At 36.9% G+C, this 13810-nt stretch overlaps 1 pseudogene across 1 annotated transcript; it reads right to left on the bottom strand.

Annotated features, from left to right (window-relative positions):
• Nucleotides 1-9477: 9477 nt before the first annotated feature.
• Nucleotides 9478-12954, bottom strand: LOC138839844 (ferritin light chain pseudogene; annotated as a pseudogene). Its single transcript, XR_011376023.1, has 2 exons — nt 12948-12954; nt 9478-9976 (listed from the first exon to the last, which is right to left on the bottom strand). The product of XR_011376023.1 is annotated as a ferritin light chain pseudogene (transcript).
• Between the last annotated feature and the right edge of the window lie 856 nt (nt 12955-13810).

Genomic DNA, 13810 nt, shown 5'->3' with positions numbered 1-13810 from the left:
ATTAGTGAAAAAAAAGAGACTGAAGACATACATCCATATTGGAGCAGAGTAGGGAAAATCTGTTTCTAAATAAAGTGATGATCTTACATATCAAAACTCCTAAAGATTATACACCTCCACTGACACATACAGTGTTTTTGAACTAATAAAAGAATAAATGAATTAACAAAGTTCTAAAATATAAAATTAATATCATATATATATATCCCTAAGCAAATAATGAACAATTCAAAGTGGGAAGTAAGAATAATCATACTTACAATGATATGAAAAATGAACAAAATACTGAAGATTAAGCCTAATTGAAGAGATAAAAAGATTTATATACTGGAAAGTGCAAAATGCTGCTGAAAGAAATTAAAGAATATTTAAATAACTGGAAAAACACTACATGGTCATGTAACAGAACAGTATTGTAAAGAGGTCCATACTACTCAAGTCAATCACTATCAAACTCCACATGGCATTCTTGGAAATATTTCTGTCTCTCACCGTTTTTCTCTTTGTCTCTCTCTCTTTCTCTCACTTTCTCTTTCTGTCATCCTCCCTCTCTCCTTTTGTTTCTGTCTTCTTTGGGACAGAAACAAAACTAATTTTTAAAATTCTTTGGTACTCTCTAAGGACTGCAAGTAGTCATTTGTTAAGTATAATAAAGTTGTTGACTCACATTTCTTGAAGTCAATAGATCACAAACTTACAATAACAAAAAAATTGTGGTTCTGTTCTAGACAGACAAGTAGATCATAAATAAGTCTTCATCCATGTGTACATATGTATATATGGTATACATATGTAATGTAGATAGTTTGCATATATATATATCATTTGACTAGCATGTCGGATCACTAACTGGGGAAGGTGCAGTTAATTCAACTGCAAAGGATATCTACATGCAAAACAATGAGGACAAATATATACTTCAGGTATAAAAATTATCATAAAATGGATTAAAATCCTATTCATAAGGCATATAAAAAGAAGTTTTAGAAGAAAATTTATGGCAAATCATAACATTGGAACTGATAATGACTTTGCCTATCTGACACCAATAATATAAGAAACCAAAAAATATAGATGAAAGGGATGATATAAACCTCTCTTGAATATAAGGCAAGAAATAGAATTAGAAAAAAAAATTGCAAATTATGAATCTGCTGAGGGTTAATATACAGAATATATAAAGAACTTCTGAACTTTAACAATTAAAATCAAATAACTCAATTAAAAATGGGCAAGTGATTTTTATTATTATAACTATTATTTTTAAAAGGAGCAGGTGCTGGTGGCTCACACCTGCAATCTTAGCTACTGAGGAGGCTGCAATTCTGAAGATCAAGGTTTGAAGCCAGCTCAAGCAGGAAAGTCTGAGGCTCTTATCTCCCAGTAACCAACAAAAAGCGAAAGTGGAGCATTGGCTCAAGTGGTAGAGCACCAATGTTGAGTGAAAAAGCTAAGAGGCAGAGCCTAGGCTCTGAGTTCAAATCCCAGGATCAGCACATGCATGTACAAACATACTCAAAACCCACAGAAACTGTAAGTATTGGAAAGAGAAAATAGAATTTGATGAATTATTTGTGGCTGTCTAATGATGTACCTGTTTAATATGCAAGTTATTAAAATGTCATATAATCTAGCCATATCATTCCTAGGTATATGTTCCAAAGTATTGAAAGTGTGGTCATGAGGAGATATTTGCACACTCATGTCCATCATCACATGATTCAAAGTGTCTGTGGATGGATGGATGGATGGGACTAATAAAATGGTCATCCTTTAAAAAGGAAGAAAATCTTGTTACATTACAACATGAATGCAACTTAAGTTAATAAATACTTTTGTAAGTGAAAAAAGCCAGTCATAGAAAGACATAGACTATATTATTTCACTAATATATCTAAAAAGTTAAATTCATAGAAACAAGAATTAAAATGGTAATTATGGAAGGAGGTCTAGGGAAAAGGAATGTTGAGATAGATAGATAGATAGATAGATAGATAGATAGATAGATAGATAGATAGATAGATAGATAGATAGATAGATAGATAGACAGATTTTTTAGAACTGAATATGGAAACATTATACAACAATGTAAATACACTTACTACTAATAAACTCTACACTTAAAATTAGTTATACTAGAAAAACAAGTATTCATGGCACTTAAGAGAATTAAAGAAAGTGACTTTTAACTGAATGTAAAGTTTTCATTTTCTAGATGGGGAAACACTGAAACCTTAACCAGAGAAAAGATTTGCTCAAAGTCTTGTAGCGAATGCTTCCAAGGCTCAGACTATTCCGTGAGTCATCATCACTTAGTTCAGTGCTCTGTCTGATTCTGAACTAGTGACAAAGTAGGACAGAGCAGTATAATCCAAAGTTTTGCTTACGAAAAGACCGAATGTTTCCTAACTCTGACCAGTGCTATTTCAGAAGGTCAAGTATTTTAGTGAACAATGAAGCATTGTGAAATATGCATCAACATTAGAGAGCTACATAGAACACATTTAAAAATTTTCATGGTAATAATTCAGCACTTCTTGACTACTTTCTAGAGTCAGGAAACTCACCTCCTCTCAAAGAAAATTATTCTGTTTGTGCATTGCTCTAATCGTTAGGGGAAAAAAATCTCACTTTCAGATGAACTCTGCTTCTATATAATCTCTTCCCCAGAGACCTCCCAAGGGAAAGCAAACACACATCTTAAGAACTCATTGAATGCTCTGATCAAAAACATTGAAAATATCTTGTATTACATTCAAGCAATATAAGAACAGGTTAGCAATTTGTCCCATGGGTTCACATTGCTAGCTCCCATAAATCAAAACCTCTCACAATTGGAAAGCATAATCAGTCTACAACTTCCAGAAGAATTGCATGGAGAGTCATTTTATCTTTCTATTATTTTGTATCTTGCTGAAAGCTTACTGCAGACTGATAGGCTTACCTGAGTATAACAAAGTAGTTGATTGCCAGATACTTTAACTCAAAGAAAATATAAATTTTCCCTGTGTTTCTGTCCTATGGCATTGCTCACTAATTCAACTAGCAGGATCATTTTCTAAAGTATCTAAATATCTGTAATATCTCAGTCCTGTACATGGTACCAATGCATTCATACTGTCAGAACATGTAAGCATATATCCCATTGTAGAAGCAAAGCAAAAGTAGCAGCAAAGCCAATTCTATATTCACTCTAACATCTTCCCTCAGTGCCCCTGTTTTTGTCCCTATGGATTCTCTCATTCCCTCAGTGCTATCCACATTCTACCTCTGGCCACTCTTCTCACTTTCTCCCTGTCTGAATGATACATCTGCCACAACTTTCCCAGCATTTGGAACTCAGCCTTCTTTTCATCTGTCCAATTTGCCCAGATTGCAAATGTTTCAGGAAATGTCTATTTCCATTCTTATGGGCCTACATGGCCCAGCTCAGAACCCTTCTACTGTCCCAACTTCTTCATACTTAAGTGGGAATAGATGAATATAAAACCCTATTAAATGCATGACTTAGTCATGCCTTCAGAAAATAAGTATCTCTTATGCATCGATGAGTCCACATATTAGGGACTAGTAATGGCATCCAAATAAATAAAACAGAATCCCTTTCTCTTTTTTAATAGTTTTTTTCACAACTACTAGCATATAGTACTTGAACAAAGGGATTGCCCTTTCTTGGGAGGCATAAATGCCAAGTGATATTTTTATGACATCTTACTGAATTTAAGTCTTACTGAATCCAGACTTAAATTCTAAGCCCCCCTTCTCTTCTTATTCTCCCTCTCCTCCTCTTCCTCTTTTCTCCTCCCCTACCTCTCCTTTAAGACATTGTCTTTAAAAAATTTTTATTTTATTGTAAAGATGCTTTACAGTTACATGAGTAAAACAATGAGTACATTTTTTGTCAAACATTGTTACCCCTTCCCTTGTTCTCCTTGTTCATCCCTTCCCCACCTTCCTCCTAGTTTAGGCTACCCTTGAATTCACTATGTAACCCAGGCTGCTGCTTGTTTTATCTGATAAAACTGTGATAAAGATTAAGAGAATATATAGGAAAGGATTTTACAAATAAGGAAACTGGTGCTCTACAGATAGGAGTTACTATAATGGAAACAATAATAAAGCAAAGGAAACTACAAAGCCTACTGATAGAAAGGTACAATAAGTATGACCACAAGGACTCCAATGAAAGAAAAACCACACTCAATTAGAAGCATCAGAACTTGCATTTATGGATCTTTCAAGCAATATTAATTGAAGCTCTATAATGTGCCAAGCACTGTAGTAGGTCTTAGAGATAGATGATTAGAAAAACACCCCATCATATTTCTAGGACATTCTAGCATGGAAACCAATAAACATATTTTATCTGATATGGTTAAACACAAGGAAGAGAAAAATAAGTAGGGTAAAGTAATATAGGAATATAAGAAGATGGACATGGATAGTACTATATTATTATAGGTGGTCCAGGAAGTTTCATTTGAGCACATCCTTGAACAAAGTTAAGGAGTAAGCGATGCCACATTATGGGTTAGAAAGCCTAGTAAGTATGAAAGCTTTCAAGTGGATGCAAACTATATCAATTTGAATCTCCCTTTAAATCTCAAAGCACCTACTCTTTCAGATGGGCAAGACTAAGTTTTTCCTCCTTCATTTTACAGAAAGGCAATATGGGACTCTGGGAGGTTAAAGGATTTTCCCAGTGTCATTCAACCACTCAGCAGCAGTGCCAAGATTAGACAATTTGTTTTTGCCTCCTCCTTAAATGCTCTTTCCACTGCACTGGTCTGTACATGAAAATTCAAGACCTGCCAAGTCATCATGTAGGAAGCATCCTGTAGGATTTTCCATTTCAGTGCTATTAAAAATTCAATTATGAATATTGTTCATGACTAGAATACTATTTAAAGGAAGCTATTTGAAAAATAAAGCATTTGAGGAATTGTGGGATGATGTGAGTCAGCAGATGTGCCCAGGTCCTTTGGAGAATAATGGATGACTTTGGTGCCAGTGTTTCCCGCCCCCCTCCCCAACCTGTGCAGCTGAGCACAAGTTCCTGAAATGATGGGGCAGGTGGCTTCTCCTTTATACCCTTTCAGTAAACAGTGCAAATGAGATAGAGGAAAACAGAGTTGAATAGGAGGTGCCTGTAGACCATTGGGATTACTGATGCAGAAATGATTGAAAATGTTTAGAATTATGCTAGAAAAAATTCAAAGAAAGAAAAAAGTGACAGTGAGAAAGACTTTTCTCCAGGGCAAGAAAAGCACTGGGTGGGAAGTTGCTTTGGCCAATAATTCAATTATGAATTGTGCAGGATTTCAGTTATGCTACCATGCCTTGGAGGACATTCAGTGGCCCATCCATCACTAGACTTTTCTGAAGAAACAAACACAAACTACTCTTACTGGCTTTAATGAAGAAGGGAGTCCTGTGGCTCTATTAGCAGCAGGCCAAGGAATAAGATAGAATGTCATATATTAGATATATACTGCAAGGTAAGTATTACCACTGATGTGACCCATGAGGAAACTGATCTTAGAAAGGTAACTAACAGTCACTTGTGTATCAAAGCTCCAGTATTGGATAGTTATCAGGGTATGTGTTGCATTTAATTCAGTTCAAGAGACAGCTTGTTACACTATTCAGTTTCATATTAAGGATATATCCCCAGCTCCTGAGCCTTAGTGCCCTCTTAACTCTCAACTTCTCTCACCACCTTGCCTGGCTTTCTCCATCGAACTCTGGCCCTGTATCTGACTCTGTCTCTCTGTCTCTGTCTCTGTCTCTTCTTTCTCTCTTACACAAACACACACACACACACGTACCTCGCTCTTCTCTGCTCTAGCTATCATCTTTCTCAGTATCACTGTGAATAGACAAGACTGTTTAACTCAGCATGAGAATCATGAAGCCATGTGGAAAACTTGGGTATGACAAAACCTATTTTGGAAGATTTCTATGTCTCCAGAATCACCACTCGTAGTCAAATCTCTTGTCTTCTACACTTACTAGGTCACTTACTTACGTTGACTGGTCCAGGAACATAGATGTTGCTATCAGCTCTATATTACCAATGAAATCCTTCAAAAGCTGGCAAGTGTTATGAATATTTCTTATGATTTTCTAATAAAACCACCCCTCATTTAACTTTCTCTTTATATATACATTTATGCATATACATTACAATTGTATATTAATATATCATTATATGCATATATATTATTATAAATATGCCAATATATTATATACAGACATGTATATATACATATACATATGTCATGTATATAATCATTGAAGTCCAGAAATAAACTTGTCAAATCACACAGCTAGCAAGTGCTAGAACTAGCTCATTTTGGGGGGGGGGTCGGTTGTGGGGCTTGAACTCTCGGCCTGGAAGCTTTCCCTCAGCTCTTCAGTTCAAGGCTAGTGCTCTACCACTGGAGCCACAGTGCCACTTTCGGTTTTCTGGTAGTTTATTGGAGATAAGAGTCTAACGGACTTCCTGAGATCCTCAGATCTCAGCCTCCTGAGTAGCTAGGATTACAAGCATGAGCCACCAGCACCCTGCTGAGCTAGCTCATTTCTTTGTATGAAAGTTTGTTTTGTTACTCATAACCATTTAGTCACATGTAACAAAACGAATAACTTTCTCTTGTTTTCAAGCTATATTTGACTGCCCAAATCAGTTATCTGGAAATAAAATAAAATCAGTATAGTTGCTACATGTAGGCTAAAAGTAATCTCTCTTTATGTGACCTATTTGGCCCTCTCTGGGGAGAGACCTACATGACACCTGAATGCATACCTTTCTGTTCCACTTTTAATGATGTTTCTTCACTACATGATGAAAGTAAAAATCTGACAAGGAAAAAATAAGACCTTAGTGCAAGTGCATCTCTTCCTGGTATATAGTCCCAGAGTGTACAATTAAAGTATTATCAATTGTTGTCAAGCATAAGGTACACTGACTTGATAAATAACAGGCCAAGCTTAGAACCAAAAACACGTGCATCTGTCACTCCAGCAGTGAGGAATGTTCTCAAGGATGTTTCTGTAGTTGCTGAAAACATTTCTATTTTCCTGGGAAATGAAAATCTCTGTTTTTCTGTTAGCACATTGCCTTTGGATGCTGATGTTCATAGTGAAAGAGCACCTATGCTTTAATTTGAGTGCTTTACTGTCTCCATGGATTTCAGACATGGCATGAAGACTTTAGTCAGCCTGTCCAGATTGACAGGAGTCTTTACTTCACTAAGTTTTCTGATATGATTTTTCAGCAAATGACTGAGGCAGTACCAAACTATAGGCCAGATCTAAAAAGTAAATCCTGTAACCAACATTCATGTTAAGTTTATGTTCCCTCTTTCAACCTTAACAATGTGACATTCAGTCAACAAATGGAATACTACACACTCCAGATTCTGAGCCTGGAAGTATAGAATGGTAAAATTAAACTACAAAGAAATGGAAGTCCCATAGTATGCCCACCTTTTTTATACTCATCTTCATTGATGACATCATGTGAAGAAAGATAGTAACAAAGGTGGTTTAATTTATGTAGTGCTTGATATATTTAGTAACTCTGGTGCCAATCATTCTATATCTATTAATGCTCTTGTTCTGAATAGTATAGAGACATCATAGAGTACTTTTAATTTCACAAAGTAAGAAGTTCTCTGAAAGAGGGTCCAGAATTAAGCTTGTCTAGCACTGAAATATGTGTTCCCAGTAACTTGGCAGAAGTGTCTTCCCATTGAACGGATGTAAAAGAAAACTGTAATTCAAAAAGGTACAGAAAGTTGCTCCAAATCATACAGGACCTAGAGTTCAACAGATTAGTGGCCAAAGTGTACATTCACACTGTCTTCTGCTGAGTGACTTTTGCTGGAAATGTATGATTTTTAGTGTGTTAATTGCAGAAAATAGTAGGAGTCCTCATGATACTTTCACACATGTATATAACATATTTTGATCATATTCATCCCTCTCTTGTCCATTTCTTCCATCATGCTGATCCTTTTCTTATGCCTGAAAATTCCTTACTTTTTGAAGTAAGCCAAGCCCAAAGAAACATAGGTCCCATGATTTCCCTTATTTGCAATATCTAGTATATGTATGAGTCAAGCAGAAAAGGCCAGATAAGGTGATGTTAGGAAAATGAACCCTAAGATATGTATTTTAAATGTTTTTTTCCTTCATGCATTTGTTTCTAACGCAATTATAAGATTATTTCTTTGTTGCTTTGTATGTCCCTCCCCCACAGTATAACCCATGCTTTCACTGTATTTGATGTCGGTATAATTTGTGGAGGGGAAGGGGAAAAACAAGTTGTTTAAATAAGGATACAGGTGGACCTGTTGCAACAATGAGAAGTACAAGTTGTCTTTTCAAAAACGAACTTTACAACTTGGGGGGGAGGGGAAGGATTGGATGCGGGGGAGGGAGGATGGGAAGGGATGGGAAGGGTAAACAAAGGAGGAGGCTACAATGCTTGATAAGAAATGTACTCACTATCTTGCCCATGTAATTGTAACCCCTCTGTACAGTATTTTCACAATAAAAAAATTCCTTACTTTTATATATAGATTTTTAATTTGACAAAAAATGTGGTTTGTCTTTTGTTTTGTTTTTTTTTTTGATCAGGGTTACACTGATTTTAATAGTGTCCTAATTTGATTATAAGTACAACCAAGTAATTTCAACTAAGCTGTCCAGGCTTCTATATACATTCTTCTTTTTCTTTTTTTTTTTTTACCAGTTCTTAAATTTCTTTTTTTTTTAATTTAATTTTATTTTATTTGAGAACATACTGTACAGAGGGGCTACAATTACATGGGCAGGATAATGCATACATTTCTTACCAAGCATTGCAGCCTCCTCCTTTGTTTACCCTTCACCTCCCTTCCCAGCCTCCCCCCTCCCCCACCCAATTATACCCCCCTCCCCCCCCCACACCGACATTGTAAAGTTGGTTTGTCTTTTGTAATCTGAGTTACTTTGCTTAATGTGATGACCTATAGTTCCATTCATTCGCTTGTGAACGTAATTTCATCATCCTTTAAGGCTAAATACAATTTTATTGTGCATATACTCCACATCTTACTTTATACGTTCATCTTTTGATAGGTACCTGATTCTATGACATGTCATATAGAATTCTTTTGGTAATACTGGATATCCAGTAGATGTGCAGGTATCATTATTGATGCTTGCCTTTTATTTCTTTCGGTATATATCCAGAAATTATATGGTTTTTCCATTTTTCATTTTTTGAGGAATATACATACTGATTTCTTATTTATTTATTTATTTTGCTGCAAAAAGCTTTATTTTCATTTGGTCCAAGGCTGGGGATGGGTTCCAGGATGGTTAGTGAGGAAGTTTCCCAATGGCTAGAGGCAGAAGCTTGGGCGGAAACCCTGATATTTGGTGAGGCAGAGATGGCCCTCAAAGGCTGCTGGACTCTCGTGTTTTCTAGTCGTGCTTGAGAGTGAGACGTTCGAAGAGATACTCGCCCATTCCTGCCTAAGGGGCCGCCAGCCTGCGGAGGTTGGTTAAGTGGTCGCCCATCTTCTTGATGAGTTTCACCTCTTCATCCAGGAAATGGTTCTCCAGGAAGTCACAGAGATGGGGGTCTGTGCGAGCAGAACCATGAAGATCCACAATGGCTTGGTTCAGGCTCTTCTCCAGGACCAGGGCGGCTTCCATGGCTTCCATGGTTTTACCCCCCTCATCCTGAGAAGGTCTCTGCACATCTTGGTTCTGCATCTTCAGGAGGCCCTGGGCGCCCTCAGCTTCTCCCCCGCCAACTAGGGGAAGAAATGGCCCACGCCCTCCAGAGCCACATCGTCGGGATCGAAATAGTAGCTCAGAGAGAGGTAGGTGTAGGAGGCCTGCAGATGCAAGTTGACCAGGCGGCTGACGGCAGCCTCCACCTCGGTGGAGTAATTCTGACGAATCTGGGAGGTAATGGCTGGTCAATACAGAGCTAACCACAGAAAAAAAATGGCGTTGGTTGGTCCTGGTAGCAGGCGACGGACGAGAAGATAAGGGTCAGAGGTGGTTAGTGGAGAGGCAGTTGGTGGTGGAAAGGAGGAGTCCCTGGGTCTGTTCCGTCCAAACACTGTTAAAGCAAGACACAGATCCAAGGGACTGGCGCACGCTTCTGCTCATACTGATTTCTTAGTGACTACACTAATTTACATTCCCACTACCCGTGTGAAAAGATTCCTTTTTCTTCTTATCTGTTCACTTCCAAATCTGACTGGGATTAGAGTTAGAGTTAGGATTTAATTAGCTAAAATATCCACTACCAATATTCCCTGCAACTAGTAAAGCTGTATAAAATACAACTGTGCTCAAGTTACATAGAGAAGATCAATCCTGCTAACGTATTTATTTTAATACATAATGTGACTTTTAGACCTCTGGTATTCAGCATTAGTTCTAAATAAGCTGACTCCTTTGAGAAGTTGTCTTGTGATGTGTGAAATGATGTTTTTGTCACTCATGCAGTGAAAATGAGCCTTTTTGGAAATTAGGACTAACAAAGAGAAGAGTGAAAGAAAAAAGCAGATTCATGACATCATAGACATTGAACCAAACAGAAGGGCAGCTGAATAAAAGAAGACATCAATCTGAATTTGTAAGTAGTCTACATGGGGAAACCAGAAACCAGAACTCAAACTGAGGCGAATATGAATCCAGGTGATACCTTTTCATCCCTGAAAAGTAGCCCAGACTGAGCAATGATGCAATATGCACTTTGCCTTTAATAAGTGAAAATCATCTGAAAGAAATAGGCCTGTATGCACTCAAGAGTGCTGGAGCCCCACAGAGCAGAAAAAGGCTAAGCTAAGATGCTAAGCTAGAACCTTAATGAGTTTCTCTCCTTTTATTAAATACTGTTTTGCTCTTTGGATGCTGCTTTTTCTCAACTTGTTTCACGTAGCACTGAGTGGTTTATTAAATACATTAGAGAGTTCTTTTCATTTTATTTTCTCTAAAAAGTATGTTTTTATATCCATGGTTTTTGTTATTTTGTTCTTTTTCCTATATCCCAAAGAAGCAACACCAATTATCTAAACTGTGCCATGCATATTGCAAGAGAGATTTTATTTTATACTTAGAGCCAGCCTTCAAGACAATGACTTTTGTTGGACTACCACTGGACATATATTTTATTCAACACTTTATATTCATTCGTTCATTCAGAAGATATAATCACAATTCATATATATATATATACATATATAATATATAATACTGACTTGTTTCTATCTCTTTATAAGCCTGAATTGTGCACTAATCCTGAAAGTTGGGGGTTTGCTTATAAAGAGAGAATCTGAGGCTCCCAAGCAATCAAAATGACACCTTCAAGATGATGTCAGCAAATTTCAAGCACAAGATCTGATGATTGTGAACTCCCATGTGCTCACTGTGCTGTAATCTGAGCAATACTTCCCTTATACTTCCTTAGCTTCCTCCTGAGAGTGTATACAAAGAACAAAGATTAGGGAAAAAAGAAAAGATTTTCTATGGCTTCTTTGCTTCCAAATAAGGCAATCTCTCAGTGAGTCACATTTATTACAAAACACAAACTTTATGTTATGCATAACTATGCACAAATTTCATGTTATGGCTTTCAGGATTTAATATGAACCAGGCTTGTGACATGCATTATTTCAGGTCACCAAAAAACCTATTTAAAATAAGTGTTAGTTCCATTTTAAATACAAGTTGACTAAAGTGAGTGCAGAAAGCAAAAGTACTAGACTCAAGATAACAAAACTGGCCAAAGCTCAAATCTGTTTATCTTTGATCAGTGTCAAATACTATCTCTCTTTCAAATGGCTGTCCTCAGAAAATCCTGAAGACACACACACAAACACACACACACACACACACACACACACACTCCAATAAATCACCTTCAGGGCTATACACACACAATTGTAGACAGAGCACAAAACCCAGTAAACCCAGTAATTCTATGACTTTGTGAATGAGAAAGGGTTGGAATGTATATTGATGTCAAAGAAAGTAAGCCCCTTGACATTTTTCCAAGTGCCTGCCAATTTAACCCCAATCCCAAAAGATATCTGGGCTGAAACAATGGTGCCATCGTGGAGGGAGCAATGATTACTTCTAACTGGTAAGGAAGGCGGGTGAGAGATACACAAAGAAAGCATTTTAGAGAATGGCTTTGAATGACTACTGACCAAGAGAATGAGAGAAAGAGATGAGATAAATCAGATAAATGCTACCATGGGGCTCACACAAACTATGAGGCTGAGGCACAAGGGCTGGATTCAAGGGCAGCCTAAGCTACACAGCAAGACTTGTCTCAAAAAACACGAGACATGGAGAAATTAACTCACTTCTATTTTTGGAATATCAGATATCCCAATGTGATTTTAATGGGGTACAACTAAGGGGCCATAGAAATAGAAAAATATCTGTAAAATAAGCACAAACTTATTTGCGAAGCATCTTCCATGACCTTCCAAGATATATATAGAGAGCGCTCTCTCTCTCTCTCTCTCTCTCTCTCTCTCTCTCTCTCTCTCTCTCTCTCTCTCTCTCTCTCTCTCTCTCTCTCTCTCTCTCTCTGTCATTATCCTATAGAATAATATGAGGAATTAATGCTGTGTCTGTAATTAAAAATATTCTTGGAGTTGATTTAGTTTTGCATAAAAATAGAGCAGAAAAGTAGAGTTCACATGTACCTTTCCTTCCCACCTCTTAAAACAAATTCCCCTATTAACATCTTCCACTAATGTGGTACATTTATTAGCATTGCTAAGAAAATATAGACACATTATTATTAACTGAAGTTCACATTTTATATTAAGGTTTACCATCTCTTTGTTCATTCTCATAAATTTGATGCTGTGTATCTTCTATTACTGTGCCATCAGAAGAGTTTCACTATCCCTACTTACCATTCATCCCTCACTTTTATGGAGTCTTTCTGGGCTAATATTAATCTTTTACAATTTCATTTTCCAAAATTGTATAGCTCAAATCATATAGCATATAGCCATTTCACATTGAGTTCATTCACTTAACTTTATGAATTTTCTTTCAGATATTTTTGCTACTTGATAGAACCTTCTTTCTTAATTAATGGATAATATTCTGTTGTGCGAATATATCATAGTTTCAGAACTTTGAATTTCAGAGGCACATCAGGAACCAAGCAGAGATCTGATACTAAGGCATCAAGATTAGGAATGGGATGAATTCCACATATTCTGTTCCTAACTAGGTTAAAGTAAATGGTAATTTTATTATCTTCATGGGCTCAATACAGTATCTCAGCCCAGGATTGATTTTGGAAACCAGGGCAGTCATTAGCTATCAGGTGAGTATTAAAAAACACTGACTGAAGGAAAATAAATGCAGAAGTTGGCATGTTTAATTTGAAGTGGTTAATATCCCAAGAATTATTGACAGGCTAGTGAGAAAATTACATGAACATACTAGGCAGGTGCTCTACATTTTTCCATGATTATTTTTGTGATCAGATCTGCTTAGGCCCATCTGTAATGTGATGCTTTCTAACATGTCTTAGATGACAGATTCTGACAAAGGGACTGGAATCCCTGCCCATTCTGCGTCATTTTTCTTCCACTTCCCAATTATCATGGGGTGAGTTGTTTACTCTATCTCACACATGCACACATACACACACACACACACACACACACACACACACACACACACACACACACACATCTTTATGAAGACATTTTGTCCTGCCCCAGGCCCCAAAAGCTACAAACCAACCAACCATGGCCTGAAA

The sequence above is a fragment of the Dipodomys merriami genome, unplaced genomic scaffold, assembly GCF_024711535.1.
Source record: "Dipodomys merriami isolate MVZ:Mamm:240054 unplaced genomic scaffold, mDipMer1.0.p SCAF_3, whole genome shotgun sequence".
Lineage (NCBI taxonomy): Eukaryota > Metazoa > Chordata > Mammalia > Rodentia > Heteromyidae > Dipodomys > Dipodomys merriami.
The sequence above is the reverse complement of the archived record's forward strand: the minus strand, read 5'-3'. Positions and strand labels throughout refer to the sequence as shown.